Source organism: Giraffa tippelskirchi, chromosome 1 (assembly GCF_054371585.1).
Source record: "Giraffa tippelskirchi isolate mGirTip1 chromosome 1, T2T-mGirTip1v1.2.pri, whole genome shotgun sequence".
NCBI classification, from domain to species: domain Eukaryota; kingdom Metazoa; phylum Chordata; class Mammalia; order Artiodactyla; family Giraffidae; genus Giraffa; species Giraffa tippelskirchi.
The window spans coordinates 170,256,772-170,280,097 of record NC_137275.1 but is presented as its reverse complement, the minus strand read 5'-3'; the positions used below and the strand labels follow the sequence as shown (position 1 = coordinate 170,280,097).

The 23,326-nt window shown below is 40.2% G+C and overlaps 1 protein-coding gene across 3 annotated transcripts in view; it reads right to left on the bottom strand.

Annotated features, from left to right (window-relative positions):
* Window positions 1–23,326, bottom strand: part of PCSK5 (proprotein convertase subtilisin/kexin type 5) — a 490,556-nt gene that overhangs the window by 398,883 nt on the left and 68,347 nt on the right. The window lies entirely within an intron of this gene.

Here is a 23,326-nt window from a genome sequence, read left to right as displayed (position 1 = left end):
GTTTGATACAGATTTGTAACCTAAATGATATGGGTATGAATGGTGGTATATTTAAAAACAGGAAATCATTATGGTAACATAAAAATAAGCGTATTTCATTTTGAACAGAGCATCTCGAATGTAATATCAGCCCAGGTGGCATTCTACAATTTGTTCCTAAATTCTCTTTTGTTGATTTCTTCTTTCCATAGCTAATTTAGACATACTATTCTAAAATGCTTCCTTCCACCATTTATCTGCATTCTCCATAAAGAAATTAAAAACTGAGAGTGACGGAGATGTTATTGTCCACTCCTGTGATTCTATCCCATACCATTCAATAAAGACTTCAAAACCTCTCCTTCCTATTTCAAAGATTACTGGAGGAGAAGAAATATTAAAGGAGCAATGAATAAGCTCAAAATGCATGGCTATAAACAAGGTTTGTTGTTGTTGTCTAGTCATTAAGTTGTGTCCAACTCTTTTGTGACCCCATGGACTGTAGCCCACCAGGCTCTCTCCATGGGATTTTCCAGGCAAGAATACTGGACTTGGCTGCCATTTCCTCCTCCAGGGGATCTTCCCAACCCAGGCATACTAGGGCCAAAAGCCCAACTAATACATTTCTACAATTCTCATACTGGAAAATATTATTCAACAAAATATTGGAGGGTTTCCCTGGTGGCTCAGTGGTAAAGAATCCACCTGTTAATGCAGGAGACGCAGGGGATGTGGGTTCGATCTCTGGGTTGGGAAGATCCCCTGGAGAAGGAAATAGTAACCCACTCCATCATTCTTGCCTGAAAAACTCCATGAACAGAGAAGCCTGGCAGGCTACATACAGTCCATTGGGTTGCAAAGGGTCAGACATGACTTAGTGACTGAACAACAATTTGGTGTGCAAGATGAATTTAAATAGTGAATTCTTAGTTATATCACTAACAAGGCAAACAGAATCACATAGCCTACCAAATAAATATAAGATCTATTTATGATTAGGATCAACAGCTAAACATCATATAAGTGCCTTCTCTGATAGGTTATTTAAGCAAAATTATGAGTACAAAGTCAACAAATGAAAATAATATTCTGGAAAATGAAAGTTTTCTGTTACTGTTAATTAATCTAGACCAAGTGACTCTCTGGCATTGAATCATTCTACATCACTTACACACATGCACATACACACACACACACACACACACACGTGTATACACTAAATAAAAGATGTGTTGTGTTAGTTGCTCAGTCATGTATGATTCTTTGCAACTTGAGCTGCAGCCCGGTAGGCTCCTCTGTCCCCGGAATTTTTCCAGGCAAGAATACTGGAGTGGATTGCTGTTCTCTTCTCCAGGGGATCTTCCTGACCCAGGGATCGAACCCAGGTCTCCTGGATTGCAGACAGATTCTTTACAATCTGAGCCACCAGGGAAGCCCAAATAAAAGGTATTACAAATTATTTCTTTAAACTATTGAACAATAGTTCTAAGGCAAGCTAACAGGGATTTTGTTTTTGCTTTATTTCAAGAGACTGCAGTTTAGAAATCACATTGAAACTAATGTGTCATTAAAAATGTGTATAATTTTTTTAATGAAGAGACTAATTTCTAAAGTGACCATGTTTCTAAAAACACACAACAATATCAACTTCCTTCTTAAAGTAGAGCAGCAAGCATGGGCATACATGTATTTCGTCTATTTCAAGGAAACATTTTAATCTATTTCAGACAATCTAAGAAATGAGTTTCTTTCACTCATTTATTCATTCAATATGCAGTAAGTGCCTGTTCAATACCAGACATTGGGCTGGGAATACAAAGATGACTAATAACCATTGCCTGTGAAGGACTTAATTTTACCAAAGAATATTTAGCAAGTATTCTACAGTTCTTCACTTCATAAAAATGTTATCTTCATAAATGACATCTGATGCAGGATCTATCACTATACTAAATAGATCATTCATGAAAATTTTGACTATGCAAATTTTGTTTATAATTCTTATAGTACTGTCTATAAGATTTACCTCAACAAGATTGAACTAGTTCATATTTGAACACTTGGTAAGATAGTTTGGACAGAATGGTTTTCAAACTAACCCTATATTGGTGGTGGTCATTCCTAAGAGAGCCTTCATAAATTCTGAACTGCCAATGTCTATGTATTTACGAATCAGACATTAAATCTTGTGTGGACCCAACAGTGAGACGACTCAAGCTCAGGACAAGTCTACAGTGGGGTAGGGGTGAATAACCATCTCTATAATGACACTATAAGTATGTATTTCTCCTTATGTATACACACACAGAGAAATGGATAAATGGGATAAGTATGTGAGAAAAGCAAGTGACAGTCATTTTCCTAGTGAACTATAGGTACGAAAATAGAACAAAATATCTCACCAAGCACCATCTCCTGTAATTTTACCAAACAAAAATGCTTAGTTACAGGGCTCAGTGGCTAGAAGGTAACACAGCAAGTTGACATCTACATTTGACTATAAGTCACTCTGCTTGATCACAGGGCTGCAAAACTCAAGAAAAGCACAGTTGGGTTTTTTTTGTGTTTTTTTTTTTTTTTTAGTGTCAAATACCATGTATTTTGCTTTGGTGCTTTATGAGTCCTGAGCCCTACATTTTTGGGAAAGCGGGAAAAGCACCTCTTGGGGCAGAAGATTTCTATGACTGGAAAGACCATATTTATATTTTTAAACCATTATCCATATGTCTGTCCTTGAGACCTTAAAAAAAAAAAAAAAAAACACAACTCAGATGTAATGCATTATACAGGTTTCACCTCTTGACAAGAAGCCCAACGCAAACAAAAGCCACTTAGGAATTCATTTTCATAAAACTACGGCCAGCCCAGGAAAAAAGGAAAACAGTGTGCTTTCCCTCACTGGTTTAGCTTCAAAATGTTCTATTTCCTATATATTATGAATCTTCATTAAATTCAGAGTTAAAAAAAACTTCAGTCCTGTGAAATCAGTCTAGCTTCCACTAATTTCACCACATGTGTGGTACATGGTGTTAAGGACACTCCTTCCCTCTATTCAGAGCTTACTGCTGACATGGTCCACATGAATAGTGGACATTTGCCACTCCAAGATCTTTGTTGAAACATGTTTGCTTTTGTTAGTTTTACATGTCAAGTGAAGCATGCTAATGGATGATTATGGGAAGCCTACCTACACAGTCTCAGCTCAACTCATATCTCATGATTTTGGAGTTTACCAACTTTGTGATACTATATTCATGAGAAAGGAAATCTGTCACCAATCAGAGAAAAGCATGTTATCCTATGAATCTGTATTACCTAAGTATGGACAATATGTGTGTGCTCAGTCATGTCCAACTCTGTGAGCCCATGGACTGTAGCCCGCCTGGCTGCTCTGTCCATGGAATTTTCCAGGCAAGAATACTGGAGTGGGGTACCATTTCCTACTCCAGGTTACCTTCCTGACCCAGGGATTAAATCCATGTCTCTTGCATCTCCTGCATTGGCAGGTGGATTTTTTTACCACTAGTGCCACCTGGGAAACCCATTATATAGCTAATCACAAAATATAAACAGAAAATCAACGGTGGAATTACAAGAAAGACAAATACCACATGTACTACATGTGGAATCTAAAAAAAAAGTCAAACTCATAAAAGATATAGAAAAAGTGGCTGCCAGGGGCTGGGGGTGATGGGGGAAATAGGAAGAAGCTGGTAAAAGATATAAAATTTCAGTTGTAAGATGAATAAGGTCTGAGGATCTAAGGAATAATGTGGTGACTATTGCTGATAACACTATATTGTACAATAGAAATTTGTTAAGAGAGAATACAACTTAAATGTTCTCACCAAAAAAAGATAAATATGGGCAGTGATGGATGTGTTAATTATTAATAACTAGAAGGGAGAAATACTTTCAATAGATTAAATATATCAAATCACAATGATGTACAATTTTATAGTTTTAAAAGTCAATTATACCTCAATAAAACTGAAATTGAAAAAATATGTAGTGTCACTTTAAAAATGCATCCCACAGTGAGGAGAAATTTTCCCTTTAGATATTAAAGCTATTGACTGAAATAAATACTGACAGTAAATGTCTATATCAATTGAATGGGATGGAAAGTCAACAAACTGACCGAAAATATGCAAGACTAGACTATGTCATAAGGTTGCTATCATAAATCAATGGGGAAAAAGAGTACTTTATAAATGATGTTGAAACACCAAACAACTGGGGGAAAAATAAGATTTAAACCATTCCCACATCTTAATCATTAGGATCAATTCCAAATGAATCATATTAAAAGTATACAAATAAACCCATAAAAGTACCATAAGAAACACAGATTTTTTTTTAGGGGATTCTGAGAAATAACCTAAGAGTGAATGATGTTTAAGTATAGTACAAATCAAAAAAAAATGATTTGGAAAAATTGATAAATTCAGCTATATAAAGCATAAATATGGCATGGCAAAAATTACTTCATAAAGAAGGTAAAGACAAATTAGAGAAACATGTAGCAAAGAGGAACTAAAGAGCCTCTTGATGAAGGTTAAAGAGGAGTGGAAAAGCTGACTTAAAACTCAACATTTGGGCTTCCCTGGTGGCTCCATGGTAAAGACTACACCAGCCAGTGCAGGAGACGAGGGTTTGATTCCTGGTCGGGAAGATCCCAATTGCCACAGAGCAACTAAGCCCATGCATCACAACTACTGAGCCCATGCGCTGCAACTACTGAGGCCCCCATGCCCTAGAGCCTGTGCTCCACAACAAAAGAAGCCACCACAATTAAAAGCCCATGCATCACAACTAGAGAGTAGCCCCTGTTCACGGCACCTAGAGCAATGAGACCCAGCACAGCCAAAAATAAATACTAAAACAAAAAAGCCACAGAAAAACTCAACGTTCAAAAAACTAAGATCATGGCATCTGGTCCCATCACTTCAAGGCAAATAGATGGAGGAACAGTGGAAACAGCGACAGACTTTACTTTCTTGGACTCCAAAATAACTGCAGATGCTGACTGCAGCCATGAAATTAAAAGATGCTTGCTCCTTGGAAGAAAAACTATGACAAACCTAGACAGCATATTAAACAGCAGAGATGTTAATTTGCTGACAAAGGTCCATCTAGTCAAAGCTATTGTTTTTCAGTAGTCATGTATGGATGTGAGAGTTAGACCATAAAGAAGGCTGATCATCAAAGGATTGATGCCTTTGAACTGTGGTGCTGGAGAAGACTGTTGAGACTGCAAGAGATCAAACCAGCCAATCCTAAAGGAAATCAACTCTGAATATTCACTGGAAGGACTGATGCTGAAGCTGAAGCTCCAATACTTTGGCCACTTGTTTGGAAAAGCCAACTCTTTAGAAAAGACCCTGATGCTGGGAAAGACTGAAGGCAGGCAGAGAAGGAGATGACAGATGATGAGATGGTTGGATGGCATCACTGACTCAACGGACATGAGTTTGAGCAAGCTCCAGGAGATGGTAAAGGACAGGGAAGCCTGGCGTGCTGCAGTCCATGGGGTCACAAAGAGTCGTACACAACTGAGTGACTGAACAACAGCAACAACAACCATAGATAAAATGCTCTTTCCCTTGGATATAACGAGTTCCTACATTCAGTAAGAGAAAAAAGCAATAGGAAAACAGGTAAAGAGAATAGCTGAAAATGTAAAGCAAGTTTCTTTAACATATAAAAACATGCCTAACCTTATGAATATAAATACAAAAAAGCAAATCAAACCCACATCAAGATAAAGCTTTTCACATCTCACCTTTTGGATATAAACATTCTAAATACCGTAGACTTTTTACCAGTGAGGAACATAAAACGGTCATCCTCACATAATGGGATGGGAATGTAAATCTATCCAACTCTGTGGAGAGTAACTGGACATGACCTACAAAAATCCTAAGAAGACGTCATTCAACTTTTAGAAATTTACCTTACATTTAAAAAAATATTTTATTTAAGTATAGTTCATTTACAATGTTATATTAATTTCTGCTGTCCTCCCTTTTTATTAACACATGTCAAAACCCAAGGCTATTTACTGAAGCACTTCTAGTAATAACTGAAGTAGTGAACAACCTGAATATATACTGATAGAGATTAATTAACTAAACTACAACACATCAACGTAGTGGAGTACAATGCAACCATAAAAGATAATGAAATGGGCTTTTATGTCTTGATGGAGAATAGTCTCCATGATGTAGCCTAAGATGGAAAAAAAAAAAAAGGAAAGTACAACAGACTATAAAAGATACAATTTTTGCACCTCTCTGAGGTCATTGCTGTACACAGAGAACTCTTATAACACTGGCTGCTTTCTTGGCTGGTTGGGGCTCGGGCGGGGCCGGGGTGGGGGGGTTGAACTAGGTGGTTGCGTTGAGATCCAGGAACAGGAGGGAAACCTGTTACTGCTGACCGCTTAATATCTTCTTACTTTTGAACTGTGTAAGCATGTTATCTATACAAACGATTTTAAATTTCCTTTAACATGTTCCATTGGTTACTATTATATAATCCTATAATATCAAATGTGACAAATGCTTAAATTATAACATTTTAAAAGCAATAATGATAAACATAGTATATAAAAAGTACTTAGGTGGTTTTAATGTATAACACAGTCAATATTGAGAAAAGATGGGTAAATAATCAAGAGAAGTGGTTGGAATTTGGGGAACTTGGTTTATAACCTCAGATTCACCACTAGCCACCTGTGTGACCTTGCAAAATCTTTGTGGGCCTCTTTTATCTGTGAGATAAAAGACTAAATATGACTAAAAATAAGACTAAATATGCTAGATATGCTCTCTACTCTCTTTCTTCTGGCTTTGAAATGTTTATCTGCGTATGTGGTCTACCTCTGATTTGACTGGGAATGAAAAGTTTGTGTTAAATGCAATACAGAGGTGAGGTAGGTGCTCCTGTGGACAGATGACCTTAAGTCATTCTGTGCAGATGCAAGATGAATATTTAGCAAGGAACACAGTAAATTATATTACTACTTTTATGACTCGATGAAGCAGATGCCAGGAAATAAATATGTGTGCTTCCATATTTCACAATTTTTATTAGCTTTGACAAAACAGGGAAACGGAGCACAAAGGGACTTCTCTTCTCGGTTTTCTTCTGACTTTGAAAACAAACAAAAAGTCCTACTTAAGGGCATATTGGCTATGCACTTTTTTCCTTTGGAAATAAGGGACTGATGGAGATGATTTAGCACTGACAAGCTACTTCCAAACCTTAAAATCTGAAGCCAAAATATACCCCAAAGTTTTCTAAAATACCGATCAAGAAATCAGAGTTAATTAGTGAAAGAATCAGAGAATCCAGTGAAAGTCTGCATTCAGGTAAGGATGCTCCAGTCTTTAAATCTTCCTCTATCTAGTCACTAACAAATAATCAAGGAGTTACTAAATACTGGCACTGTTATTTGATGTGAGTCACTCTTTTTGTCGAAAAAACCATAATCAAATTCTGCTATTTAAAAGAACTGTATTTGTGAACAAAATAAACATTACTGTTGATCTGCAGGAGAATTTTCACTTGATTTCCTTGAGATAGGCACACTGACTCCTAGTTAATGACTGTAGGCATCAGAGGCTTATATTAGAGAATAGTCCAGTCAGGACTACGAGGAATCATACAATTTTGAAAGGTAACTGAGAAGAAAGTTGTGAAGTAAACATTGCACATATGTTTAGGACAGGGTAAAAGAAGACAACACAAGCCACAGTACAAAGCCTCAACCGTCCTAAAACGCTATAATTAGCTGGCTTTCTCCAAGAGAATCCCAAATTTTTAAATGTGTCACTAATTTAATTATGCTTTATTTTGCTTTGTGAAAAACTCATGGCATTATGTTTGTAACTGTATCACTTACTTTGAGAGAATTAAAGTCATGTTTATGCCCTCAAATTATTCCACTCTTATTTGCACACTTTTAATTTCTTAAACTGTTGTCTGTTTTTTTCCCTCCTCATTCCTGGTAAAACGACATGTGAGAGGGGAAAATGAAAATGGTTACATCCAATTAAAGCAGTAAAATTTATTCCCCACCTTCAAGGCCATTTCTCTCATCTATTCACTCCAAAAATATTACACTGAGTACCTACTATGTGGCAGACATTGTTTTGAATGCTACAGAATGGCAGTGAGCAAAATAACCAATTTCCTGCCTTCAGGTACTTTCCATTCTACTGGAAGTTAGGCCATAATAATGTAAATAAATAAAAGATTATGCAATAGATTTTCATAATGTTAAATGGTGCAAAAAGTAAATAACATAAGGTAGTCCAGAGTGATTATGGAAGAGGGAGCTATTTTAGGTAAGACAGTCAAGAAAGGTCTCTCTGAAAGATGTGATATTTTAACAGAATCCTGAATAAGAAGTCAGTCATATAAACGTTTCAAGGAAGGTATTATAGGCAATGTGAATAACTAATGTAAAGGTCCTAAAACACTATGCATCTCTATTTTGGCTTACAGATCATCCACAGGCCACAGATGCCTATGGCAATACCTCAAGGCCTACAGGTGGGTATACCAGGAGTGCATTTCCCCCTCCAGTGGATGGATAAGGAAAGAAATTGATATAAGTCATGCAAACTGGTTCCCAGTCATCTGGTCAACTAACTCTGGGCTCCAGAGTACCAGGGAAAATGGTCTAGAAGAAGACACAGGTTCAGGGTGGGCATGTTTCCCAGACGCCAAAAACTCCTCAGCTGATAGGGACAAAAACTCAGCTGAAAAAATTGTTGAACGAGGCCCTCTAGAGCATAAGGCCCTCTAAAGCATGAGGCCTTGGGCAGAAGACCATCTTGATAGTACTCTTGCGATGCTAGCCACTACAAACTTGTCCTGTAAGGAGTTTTGAGGCAGACTCTGTTCTTTCAATTATACTGATATAAAAACCACAGGTTCAATGTCATCTAAATAGAGGAGAAATTATAAAATGACTCCTAGGATAGAAAGGAAACCAAGAATGAAGCATTCAAGCATAATAAAAGGGTAATGACATAAAAGACACTTGCTCCTTGGAAGAAAAGCTATGACAAACCTAAAAGCAGAGACTTAAAAAACTTAAAAAGCAGACATCACTTTGCCAACAAAAGTCCATATAGTCAAAGCTATGGTTTTACCATAGTCATGTACAGATGTGTTGGACCACAAAGAATGCTGAGCACTGAAGAATTGATGCTTTCAAACTGTGGTGCTGGAGAAGACTCTTGAGAGTCCCTTGGACAGCAAGGAGATCAAACCAGTCAATCCTAAAGGAAATTAACTCTGAATATTCACTGCAAGGACCGATGCTGAAACTCCAATACTTTGGCCACCTGATGTGAAAAGCTGACTCATTGAAAAGATTCTGATGCTGGGAAAGATTGACGGCAGGAGAAGAGGCGACAGAGAATGAGATGGCTGGATGGCATCACCGAATCAATGGACATGAATTTGAGCAAACTCGGCAAGATAGTGAAGGACAGGGAAGTCTGACATGCTGCAGTCCATGGGGTTCCAAAGAGTCAGATACAACTTAGTGACTGAACAACAGCAATAAAGGGCATAAAACGGTATTTAGTGTAACAGCAGGTGTGGAACACTCTATTTGAAGACAGAAGATATAGTTAATCCAGCTATCCAGGACATATTAATTACCATCTCTGCAACTCCATGAAAAAAAGGATAACATATTGGAACAAATTTTGCAGAACAATTTCAGGTTAAATTAGTTTATATTTAAAAAGCAAGGAGGCTATTTCTGGAGCTATATGTAAAAGTATCTAGCATGTACTCTTCATACAAGCAAATAGACAGAGTTAGGCTAGCCTATGTTACAGACAGGCAGTGCAGAATAATGAGCTGGGAAAGTGTGCCGCCTGAGCTCTTGGTAGAATGTCACCAATCACTAGCCTGGCCACCTTGAGCAAACCATGTACATCTTAACTTCCTATATTCTCATCTGTAAATAACATTATTGCTGTGAAGCTCCAAATATATTGTGCTATATAAATGCATGCAGGTTCATACAGGACTTAATACCTTGTATTTGAATTGCATGTTTTTCCCCATTTTCTTGAAAGAAAGAAACTAAGTTTTAGTATTCCTAGTATCAAGGGCAATGCTTGACAATAGGCCCTCAATAAATAGGTGTAGAGGGATAGATAATATTTTTACATTGAATTAATACATTTTCTATTAGGTATGTTTAGGTCTTCTAGCTATTAAAAAAATTGCAGGAAATTTTAAACAGGAGAGAGTGCTAAGAAGGGAATATCCTTAACTCTATCAAACATAATGCGATATTTCACAGTTCAACAAAAGGAAGATGATAGCACAAGAGTTTTTACTTTACTAGCAATGAATAGGATGGTTCTTTCTATATAATAATCCTAATTTAATGTACCATGGAACCCTTCTTGGTTTAATTCCCGACTTGAAATCTATTGCTGTACAGACTTTTATCTTCTGAGATGGGACCATTTCTTCCACAATACCAATCTAAGTCTTAGAAGGAACAAAAGAACAAGAACCTGGAATATTATTATTGCAGAAACTAGCAGTCTTTCATAAACTACAAGGGCCCAGGGTTAAAGAAAGTCAACAAATCCCACAATGCTAAAGGATGCATTCTCCCAGATTAATAAAGAGCATCTCCAATATTTAAATGGTCAACAACTTGTCCACAAGCAAAGCACACAGTAGAAGCATGATTTTAAAAGCAATTACAAAGGGGGAATATAAGAACAAGAAAATGATTGAAACCAACTCAAAGCAAAATGAGAAAAGGTGCCAAACTGATAAGAAAAAAACAAGCTGGGGCATATGCCTTTAAGGATCTTCTAAACTCAAGACTGCCCAGCCTAGGCATTAGTAATAATACCCACAAGCAATAGTTTTTTCCCCTTATGTTCAATAACAACATATATTGATACATTAGGTTGGCCAAAAAGGAAAAACTCGAATGAAATTTTTGGCCAACCCAATATATATTTTGCTTTACCTTTCCAGGAAAGATAATCTCAGAAGATTTTAGGTTCTTTTTCCCATTGATGTGTCACTTCCTAAACTTTCTTAAAGTCCCTTGAGGGCATGACACATTATATTTGATTCAAATGTAAAATATCTGTCTTTTGAGACCAGTGTAATTTGTCCTCTTAGGAAAAAAATAACTCCCTATTCCTAGGCATGCCAAATTGCTTTCCAGTACATAAAAACAGAATTCAATTTTTATTAAAAAAAGAAGTGTGTGTGTGTGTGTGTGTGCGTGTGTGTATGCAAGCACACAGATGCACCTAGCACATGGACTAGAGGTGATAGAGAGAAAAGCCAGTGATATAAATTCATTAGATACTTCAATGGCAAAGAATCTTACATTTTTTAAGTTGGGTTTCAGGTTCTTCTATTTTAAACTTTAGAACAATTAGTGCAAGCAATGAGAGGAAATTCGAAAACAGTTTTGATTGCTTAAAAGTATTAAAAGGAAATGGAATTCTAAAGTACCTAAAACTAATTCTACTGTCTGCATGCCACCTGGAGTTAAATTCACACTTTTGATTAAATGCAATCTTAAGGCAGGGATTAAATTGGGACAGCGCAGAATTCCCTCCAGCTTCACTCTGGGATCAAGATTATCACAGTATTAAAAACATAGTGGCATGACTTCATTCTACATGTATTTGCCTTTTGAATAACTGTCCTCTTAGCAATTTGAAAGCCAAGGCAAGATAATTAATAAAATCCATTGAGCATTTAAAATTACACCTCATTCTGCCCTTAATAGAGCTGAAGTTTTTGATAACTACCAAAATGACAATTTTACCTTAAAACAAAGTGTTAATCACTTAATAGATTCTGATTCTCTTTTACCAATCCTGCAACTCTATGTATAAATCATTCAAGATATTCCCAGATCTGTATTTGCAAAAATTGGATGCCCTCAAGTTGTATATCAAGTGAATACAAAGACAAGCATTATTTTGTACAGAGTGGAGAAATTGTTCAATTCAGCTGAGATTAATATAAAAAGAGGCAAAGGCTGGCAAAGGAAAGGGCAGTCATTCTCATTATTTCTTAAAGCAGAGGACATGGGCTGATATGCTAAATATCAAAAGTGTGTCAGCATCTTACTTCTTTATATAACGTACCACTTAATTCCACAGCTCATGAGCAATGATTGTGAAAGTTATAGTCATACGGGGAGAAACACTTCTCCAGTGACTAATTCAGCTCCACTGCACACATTGTCTTATTCTCTAAGCTATTTAAATATAAATGGTAATAGCTTTTGTTTCTAATTTCCATGGACCCTAATGTTATGAGTTGATCACAGTGGAAAAAACCTGAGGGGGAGGGGTGAGTACATAAAAATTCAGAATTGGGTACGCGAAGTTTTAATTTCATCCGTTTTATTCTTTTTTCAATTTGAGGTCTTCTCAATACTCTGGTAGCTTCTGTTTTTTAATCTTTCCAGGATCTGTAAACCTCTTTATTGTCAAGGTCTCAAATCCTGAAAATTAAGAAACTACTGCTTGTTAGGTTGGTAAGCTTGAGCACTATGAATCAAATGGGGTTGGGCTAAAAATCAATGTCTTCTCTTCCTCCTGTTGCCAAAAGATAAATGTACAGCTTCCGGAGTGAATGCATGAAGTTTGCATGAGTGTTCTATGCTCTTTTGAGGCTACCTGACCTTTTTAAACCTAAAATGAGCTCAAAATGTGTTAAGTAAGTGAGCAGCAGGACATCTCTGATAAGGTGAGGTCTGGATGAAGACCCCCCTTGCTGGGTCCCCAAAAGGTCGAGAGAAATGAGAAAGGTGGACCTTTGGGGAAGGTGTCTGACTTGGGTTTCCACTCTTTTCCCTTTTTCTCCCTGAACTCTAACCTTACATTTGGCAGGGAGGGCAGGGATGTTTTGCAACAAAAACACTGGGATTGCGGCAGCTCTTAAACACCATCATCACCCTCTGAAATATTCAGCAAACAGCTGCTCTGGTCAGGATGGGGGAAAAGCATGCTTTCAGCCTCTGGGAAAAATATGGTCCAAAATCCCTGGGCCAGCGGGAATGGGACTGGCATTTTCTCACCTAAATCCAGTTGCCTGAGGCAAACCAAATGTTTTCTCAATTTCACTGCTGTTCTTTCACCTCAGAAACCACTGACGAGGCTTCCAGCAAGGTGGTACTTGACCAGACTTGCAGGTCAGAGCACATAAAAGTCTGGAGCGGGGCCTGATGAGTGAGCGCACCCGATCGAGCTTCCGCCTGCCCTCCATGAAGGCCAGGCAGTGCCCGGCTCCGCGGACTGGGCCTCCCTCTCCCTGAACTCGTAACTCATACCCACCACAGTCAATTACGGGAGCCCTGGGGCTGAGGCTCAGGGAAGGAGAGAGAAAGCATGTTCTCATCACTGTCATCAAATCTGACACTTGTTCAGTGGGAAGACCCAGGAGCCGCAGCTCTCCCCCATCAAGCTTCCTTTTTCCCTGCTGTGTCTTTTGGATAGCTTACCCTGGAGTCTGATGTCAGTGTTCATGGGGTTGTGATGCCCTTACTGCACCCGGGCACGGTCAGCAATTCTATGCCCCACTCTCCTCCTCCAGCGTGTCCCACACTCTGGCACATTCGGGCTCTCAGCAATGGAGTGAGAGCCTGGCCTGGACCATAGCTCCCACTGAGTCTTGGCTACTTGAGAAAGGGCCGTCAAAACTGTAGCACCTGCTGAGTCTACTTCCTAGAGACTTGGTTCATTATAACACTTGGTAGCACAGAATCTAGGGGAGGGAAGGCAGAGGAGGAAAACCAAAGCAACAGGCTTAAAGATGATAGCTATAATTCATGAAGGTTCTGGGGGCTGAAAGCAGCATCTCAGGCTTTCTCAGCCCCCATAGCAGCCATGCCATGCCTTGTCTGGAGCAGGCACCCCGAAAGGGTTTACAGAATGAATGACCGTTTCAATTACTCTTTCAGTAAAGGAATAAAGAGGAGGTCAGTCACTTTTCAGCCCCCGGTGTGTTCGAGAAAGCCAAAAAGCAAGTTCTCGTAGAACAGGAGTCCTCAGTCTCTCGCAAGAGGAGGGGAAATGATCTTCTGTCATTTTCAGATTGGAGCCTCTGGATTTAGGCTCAAAATAGACCAATGAGATCACTGCTGTTGGGCGAAGGAAGAAATCACATAGGTGGTGGTGTGGTGGTTTTTTCCGGTACTTGGATTTCCAATGGGTAAAGAACTCACTGGTTACTGCTTTTGAAAATAAAACTGAATTTTTTCATGTTTTGTGCAAAATCAAATCTGCCTATTGTTTTTTTAACACCATCAAACTGTCCCATGATCATCCTTTCCCCAGTGGGGAGCCCCTGGCACAAGGAGATTAAGTGACTTGATCAAGTCACAGAACTGTAAGGCACCTGAAACAAGAATCCTGATCAGGTAAATCTATGCCCAGGTTTCTTTCTATAGAACACGGTGGCTCCCTTCTGCAGTCTCTTCTCAGCTGATGGAGTGGGCTAAGGGAACATACCTTTTTCCTCCCCTTTGTGTCATTATAATATTTCTATGCCTGGAGACTAGTCAAATCTGATCACTTTATTAGAAGTTTTAGTGGGTGAAAGGTGAGAGAAAGAAGAAAGTAAGACGGGAAATGGCATAATGCTGGCACTTTTTATTATCAATGTAAGGAATTTTGCAGAGGTCCTCCATTACTCAGCTGGAAGCATTTTAAGACAGTTAAGACACTCAGTCTGCAAACGGCAGGAGAGAATTGTCTGATGAATGAAAAATAAAAATCTCAATCAGGAAAAGAATTCTCAGCACAGCCTTGGCAGTGATGACAGAAATCCTTTTTCCCCTCAAGGGCACCTTCTGACTTGTAACTTAAGAGTCCATGAAGTTCAACGTCTAAATATTTCCCAAATTAAAAAACAAAACAACAACAACAGAAATAAAAACCCACTAATTCACTGTAACCAAATCCTTGGTTACCCAGCTCCTCTGAACTACACTGAATGGACAAGATGAGACAAAAGAAGACATGATGGTCACTAATTAAAAGTGAGGTTTCTGAAGTCCAGGCAACCTGCGTTTGAGAGTGCTTGTCCATCCACTGAAAAGCACGCTGACCTCAGACAAGTTACTTAACCTCTGAACGTGAAATAGGGCAGACAAATGAAACTGAAGACTAAAGGAGGTGATTCATGTCAGATACTTAGCACAGTTCCTGCCACCAGACTGCCCACCACGCAGCCATGGCAATGTGCTGGTGTGCCCAACTCGCCCACCAAGGAGTTTACTGCTCTCATTAGCTCAAAGGCTGCAAGCTTGAGTTCAGTCCCAGTAGACCCGAATGTGACACTGAAGGTCAAAATTTTATACAGGCACACTGGACTGGAAATCAGGAGATCTGTAGTCCAGCCCTGCCACCTCTTTGGTTTCAACTTCTCTCTCTACAAGCTCAAGGGGTTAGGCCGGAAGAGTGAGCCGGCCTTAGGGGTTCAGAGAGTAACCTCCAAGGCAAAGGAGGTGGGGTTCAACAATAGGGCCAATGGATATCCCTTCCTCCCACCCTCCCCAGTAGGCCATTTCCTGAATGAAGTTATTTACTTCACACCAGAAAAGAGACCCTCACCGGTTCCAAGATACCACCTGGTGAGTAAAATTCCATTGAACCTCTAAAATTTTTAGACCTACTTTTTGTCTAGCACGAGGACAATCTGCATTAACCTCTGAGAATTAAGATTTTTCTTTCTTTTTTTTGTCTGTGTGTGCACACAAACTTTCCAACTGTTTTTTCCTTATGGACTAATCAGCAGTGGCCTGGGATTGAAGACTAAAACCAAGCAAAGCTACGTTGATGCCAGAATTCCACTGAGGGCAGTCATGATGTTTCCCCATTCAAGTGGGTTTCCAGACCTTCCAAGCAACAATTCTAATGAACGCATATGTCTTAGAGTTTACCAAAGTTTAGAAAAGAAGTAAGGTATATGATGATTTCTAAGATAATATAAATAATTAAATAAGCTCACGATAAAGAAGGTCACAAAAAGATCCCACAAACTGTATCAAATGTTCCTCACCATTGGTGGAGCAGATCTGACCACTTTTCAGCATTTTCACAGCCATTACCCTAACTCAGATCCTCATTTTCTCATATCTTTCTCACTGAACTCCCTAATAATTTCCTAGTTGGATTTCTATAACGTTTGGTTCTCATTTCTTTCCTCTTCCAAACTCTTGCCAGAGGACCCCAGTAGGTAAATTCTTTTATCCTAACATCTTCTTGGTGAAGGTGTCTTTCCTCCTCTGGTGTATTCTGAGAAACCTACGTTTATCTCTACTACAACCATTATTACAAGCCTTTGAACTATTGATTTGTTGGGTTTCCTGATGAAAGCTTACATTCCTAGAAGGAAGGGACTGTTCTTCTCATGTCAGTGTCCTTGGTATTTAGCAGATTACCTGGCTGACAAAGGACTTACCGAAAGTGATTGCTAAATGAATCAATTTGCCTATCAACACAGAAAGAATAGAACAGAACTTTATAACAGACTTGCACTGGCATTCAAGGCTTTGACTCAGCTGGCCTAGTTCCTGAGACTGACTGCATGTTTGTTTGACACAGGTGGTCCTTGCTAATAAGTTTTCATATCAACCCAATTGGAGACCCCTTTCTGAGCACCTACCAGGTGCCAGACATTGGTGTTTCAGTGAATCCACCCACAGGCCTCTGACCTCCCAGAGTAGGCAAGACAATTTAGGTAATTGCTGGCAATTAAGGATCAGACTGGTCTGCCCTCTAGGAGATTACAGCCCAGGAGGTGCAGTTATTACAACACCAAGTAGTGTATGTCTTAACAAAAGAGCATTCTCCTTGGTCCCTTCTTGTTCTAAAATGTTCTATGTTGCCACCTTTGGAAAGCTGCAGTACACTCTTCCTGCTACACCATGTCTTGTGAAGTGGACCAACGACAGAGAAAATAGGAACCCTCACCCAAAGGGGTGTTGGTGAAAGTTGAACATCTAAAGCACATCATGGCTCCTTCCAGGCCCTGGCTAAAAACTATCACCTTGTATTGGCAGTGAGGCTCCAGAGGCATGGATTACCTCCTTCCCCTTGGACGCTCTCTGTTTACTGAGGCTGACTGTGCCCTCCATGGAGAGAACCAGAAGCCATGAAGAGGCAGAAGTAGTTTTCCAAAACTAAATGGCTCTAGATTTAATTCTAGAGAGCAACACTTCCTATACATCCTTGCCCAAGTGAGCTGACCTATCTAATTTAGGTTACCTTGGCTTGCAGCGAGCCAAGGCACACAGCAGTAGGTATTTGTAGAAAATAGTACCTTTCCAATCCCCTCACCATCTTGAGACCAAACTGTCAAATATGTTTATTGACATACTAGCAGGACACTCTGGGGGTTCAAACATAGAGTCACTTAATTTAATTGAAGTTCGTAGGACTATATAACAAGAAGAGAGATTTTTTTCAAGAGCACATTCCCACAGGTTGGGGTGGTAAGTTGCTCTCTTTTGGGGTGGAATATCCAATAAATACTCTATTTGTAAGTGGCTACTAAAAGAAATTGACAAGGGAAGCACTGCAGCTGACAACCATGTAGTCATTTTTCACTCTCAAGCTACCTCACATCAAGAATAGGATGAAACTGCCAGAGTTTTGATTTCCCAATCACCAGTCTAAGCAATCTCTGAGCGGCATTTTGGTCAGTTCCTAGCCAACAAACAACGCGCTGAAACTGACTCTTGTCAGGCCTTTTGCAGAGATTTCCCCTTTCTCTGACCTACCTCCAGGGCTCCTTCCAGCCCTGCCTCAGTACAAGCTGATATGCATCTGAGGCATTAACTCTGGAGTAACTGTCGGACACGACTGAGCGACTTCACTTTCACTTTTCACTCTCATGCGTTGGAGAAGGAAATGGCAACCCACTCCAGTATTCTTGCCTGGAGAATCCTAGGGACGGCGGAGCCTGGTGAGCTGCCATCTATGGGGTCGCACAGAGTCGGACACGACTGAAGCGACTTAGCATAGCATAGCATAGCAACTTCTAGAAGCACTGACTGATACGGGGCTGAGAGGCAAGAGCAGTCAAGATGGCATTACAGGGCAAACCTCCTTGTGGGCAGGGACGGGCTCCTTGTTTGTACATCTGCACACTGTACCATGCAGGTCATCCATGCCCTGCTGCCTTTCTCTAACGTGCTCACCACAGCTCAGAGGCTGGAGTCCACTTCCTAACTACAAACCCCATCACTGCTGGGAACCTGTGGCCCCAGGGTGGCAGGTGCAGAGTGCAGGATGTTGTTGTTCCCAAGAATCCCCTCCTATTCTGGAATCAGTGACTAAACAAGCAAAACGCTAGCTTTCTGCATCTATTAGTCTTTGCTTCATACACCTAAAAAAGGGGGACACACCCTCACCAAAAAAGTCACCAATGAACATGGGATCCAGGCCCATGGCATGATTAGTCAGCACACACATGTTCGGCCATGGATTCTTTGCCTTTTGGCTAGGGATTTTAGAGGTTATCTAGCTCAAACCTTTCATTTTACAAATGAGGAACTTGAATCCAAGTGAGGTTAGAGTTTATTTGTGATAAGGAAGGTCTTTCTTCCTCCTCTGAGGCCTGCCCTTTGACCACCATTATTACACAGTCCAATACTTGATACTTGGCTTTACCTGCAACTGTATCAATATGGATAATGACCCCTCTTCACGGGCAGAAAGAGACAAAGGTGCTATTTAGAACAAACTTGGCTTTCTAAATTTTGAAAATAAACTGATTTAAAATATGAGCCTAGAAAAAAAAAACAAAATGTGAGCCTAAGCCTGGATGGGAGGGGAGTTTGAGGGAGAATGGATACATGTATATGTGCGGCTGAGTCTCTTCACTGTTCACCTGAAACTATCACAACATTGTTTGTTAATCAGCTATAACCCAATACAAAATAAAAAGTTTACAGAAAAAATGTGAGCCTACAAGGAAATAGCCTTGTAAACAAATAGAGCAGATATGTAGGGAGAACTTAATACGTGAATTGGAAATCAACCATGAATTAATAATAGCACTCATCACACTGAAATTATGCTGTTATTAGTCATGCATTGGCATTTGTGGACTTTATTCCCTCAGTCAAACGTAAAACATGCAAAACACACACCTAGTAACCATCAAATATACGACAGACAAACAACCCAGGTATGAAGGAAGCCCTGCTTGGTGGAAGCAGCTCCTCTCTGGTGAGGTTGAGCTAACTACCCCATAACTCATCCCACTGTTGGCATTTTTTACAACTGTGTTTTAAACACAAGTTTTGTTTCATTGATTCTAAGCCAAGATGTGTGTAAAAATATTCAAGTACACTGAGATAATGTCAAGAAGAGAGTTCTGAGAATACTCTCAAAGTTCCAAACATTAGTCAAGTAATGTAAATATTCACTGTCTTGAGGTAAAAATTAAAAAAAGAAGAAGAAAGAAAAAATGGTGATATAAGAAACTCTTGGAACACTCACTTGTTGGTATTCTGGCCAAAGAACTTTTACCTTGTTACAATATGACCTACCTAAGTGTGGAATTTACATTTTCCCATTATCCTGGCCTGAGCCAGCTCAACCCTCCACGTGTAAATGCGCTCTCTTGAGACAGGAGAACAATTCAGCCACCAGTGCCAACAGCTCCGCTCACCAAGAACCACACTATCAGTCCCAGGTACTCTACCTAGACCGTCTCTAATCTCCAACAAAAGGTTGGATGTTCTCTCCATTTCCCAGATAAAGAAACCGAGATTCAAAAGCTAAGCAAAGTCCACCGTTACCCATGAGACCACGAAGAGCTGGGATGCAAACCCACAGCTCTGTCCACGCTTTTCCGCTACATTGTAAGCCATCATTCAATTATTCTTTAGCCAAAAGCAAAAATGAACTCTAATAAACACTCTGATGCTACCTGCTCTTCCTTGCCTGGCACGGAGTCCACGACTCTCTGAATTGGCTGAGAACCTCACGAACACTAAATGTCAGAACGCAGCGGGGCAATCATTGCCAACAAAATGATTCAGGTGAAGATGCCTCCCTGTAATTCTACTTCCAAGTTGCTTATTTTAGACACAAAAGCTCCTTAGATTTTCACTGTAAATTGTTAGAACTGGAAATGTGAGAATAATGTCAGAGGAAAGCTGTGATTTCCATAGGTTTGCCAGAGCCTGCAGCCCATGAAAGCCAAGACTATGTTATTTGCCCCCAGAGTGGTGTTAGTAGTGATCTCTTTTGATTGTGTCAGATAAAGTATCCCCAAAAGACTAACCAGTGAGCCATGGGCCTAAGCTGATCCTTTAACTCCGCTGTTATATGGTATTTTAAATGAATAAAAGAAAGAAAAAAGGGAATAATGAAAACGATACCAATAATAATAATAGCTATAATTTATCAGGCACTTTCTATAAGCGAGACTCTGTGTACATATCTTATTGCTCAATCCCCATACCGGTCCTAGGAGGTCGGTTAGCAGTATGTAAAGGATGTGATCAGCAAAGAGAAAGCTGGGACTTTGATAGTTTAGCTTTCAGGCTTTTTTCAGGTTTAGCTTCTAGCTTTTTTAGGTTTAGCTTTCTGCCCATGTTCTCACAGCTAGTGACTGGCAAGGCAGGATTAAGACAAAACCTGCCTCAAGAACCCATGCAATTGATCATTACACACATCATTTCTTAAGAAGCAAGACAGGACCAGTGCTGAGTCCCTGAAGAGGCCCGTTAAGGACTCTGTCATCACTCAACATTTTTGTTGGTCCCATTTCAATCTGAACTACCCAGTTGGGGGTGATGTCTTACCAGTTCCGTGGCACCTGCTGGCACGGCCACTCTTTACAGATGGGCCTATTATGTGTGTCCATCACAAACGCTGGTTCTCAGTCCACTTCCCAATCTCTGCCGAGACGTCAGGGAGCAGAGGACAATAACTATCAACCCCAGTGCGTTCCACCCCTTTCCAAGGTTAGGCAGAACGACTGAGCCAGGCACACAAACCACAGTTTTAAAATCTACTGCGTATTCTGCTGTGAATACCCGGCTGTCAAAACTGAAAGCGTTTGGAGTCTTATGGAAGGGCCACCCTGTCACATTCCTAGCTTGAACATCCCGCTGGCTGCAGGAGGGTGAATCTGCCAACAGACTCTCTCATGTGCTGGCTGATGGCCTGGCCCCTGGCCCAGCTGGAGCTGAGCCTTCCGAGTTGCCAAGCCTGGTCTCAAGCCAGGCGCTTTCTCTACATCCTCCTTTTGACCCAATAGCCCAAGAAGTCTTTCTGAATGAATTAAAGAAGCACAGTTTACCCACCCTTCAGGGCTCAGCTCAAAGATCTTCTCGTCCAAGAAACCTTCTGTGGTCCCCCCAGCAATTCCTCATCCTCCGAGATCTCAGGCCAATTCATCCCTTTATTCCAGGAGGCTTTCCCCGACCACACTCTCTAAACATGGCCTCTCTCCACCAATCAGTCCAGCATCATCCTGCATAACTGCTTTGCAGCACTTACCACAATCTGAATCATGCTGCTTATTTGTGTGTATCTGTTTATTTTCCACACTCCCTACAGGGAGGCTCTACCAGGGCAGGAACCTCACTGCTTCCAAGCCTGTTTGTGGTAAGCTCAGAGCTGGAGACACTGCAGGTAATCAACACCTGAATCAGAGCTACCCATTAAAAGGAGAAGGCAATCATGTGCGTCATTTTAAATTTGCTAGAGGCCCCACCCACTAAAAAAGCAAAAAGAAACAGGTGAAATTAATTTTAATAATTTTTAACACTACTCCAACATATTACCATTTCATCATGTAAGCAATATAAGAAATTATTAATGAGCTATTTTAATATACTAATGAGATACATTCTGTTTTCTGGTTCTAAGACTCTAAAATTCAGGTATGTACTTCACTCTTACAACAAATCTCAATTAGGACATCAAATTTTCATTGGTAACACTTGGTCTGTATTTAGATGCCATAAAATTGGCAGTGGAAATAGATTCACATACACAAATTGTATCAAAGATACTTATATCCAGTTTCCAATAACTGGATCAAGGATAAGTTTTAAAATTTAAAGTTCAGTTCAGTTTAGCCTCTCAGTCGTGTCCAACTCTTTGCGACCCCATGAATTGCAGCACGCCAGGCCTCCCTGTCCGTCACCAACTCCTGGAGTCTACCCAAACCCATGTCCATCGAGTCGGTGATGCCATCGAACCATCTCATCCTCTGTCGTCCCCTTCTCCTCCTGCCCCCAATTCTACCCAGCATCAAGGTCTTTTCCAATGAGTCAACTCTTTGCATGAGGTGGCCAAAGTATTGGAGTTTCAGCTTCAACATCAGTCCTTCCAATGAACACCCAGGATTGATCTCCTTTCGGATGGACTGGTTGGATCTCCTTGCAGTCCAAGGGACTCTCAAGAGTCTTCTCCAACACCACAGTTCAAAAGCATCAATTCTGCGGCACTCAGCTTTCTTCACCATCCAACTCTCACATCCATACATGACCACTGGAAAAACCATAGCCTTGACTAGATGGACTTTTGTTGGCAAAGTAATGTCTCTGCTTTTAAATATGCTATCTAGGTTGGCCATAACCTTCCTTCCAAGGAGTAAGCGTCTTTTAATTTCATGGCTGCAATCACCATCAGCAGTGATTTTGGAGCCCCAAAAAATAAAGTCTGACACTGTTTCCACTGTTTGCCCATCTATTTCCCATGAAGTGATGGGACCAGAAAAAATTGAGGTCCACAGATGTACTAGCTATGGGCTTCCCAGGTGGTGCTAGTGATAAAGAACCTGCTTGCAAATGCAAGAGACTTAAGAGATGTGGGTTCGATCCCTGGGTTGGGAAGATCCTCTGGAGAAGGGCTTGGCAACCCACTCCAGTATTCTTTCCTAGAGAACCCCTTGGACAGAGGAGCCTGGCAGGCTATAGTCTATGGAATTGCAAAGAGCTGGACATGACTGAGCAACTTAGCACGCACACCACTGTACTAGCTACATGCCAAGTACACAATGGCCACCTGGCTGCCATTTTGGAGACTCATTTAAATGATTTAATGAGAGAATGAATTATAAAATATCAATCAATTGCTCAATTCAACTGTTAAGAAAATGTTGTCACTAGTTGACTGAAAAGCTCTAAATTTCTTGGATGTTCTCTGGAGCTAAGTCACTTTGTATCAAGTCAGTGCAACGCTGAATCACTTCCCTGCAGGGGTACATCAGCCCCACCATCTGTGCCTTGCCAGGGACATAAGGCTACATAGTAACAGAAACCTGAACTTCAGGTTCAGTC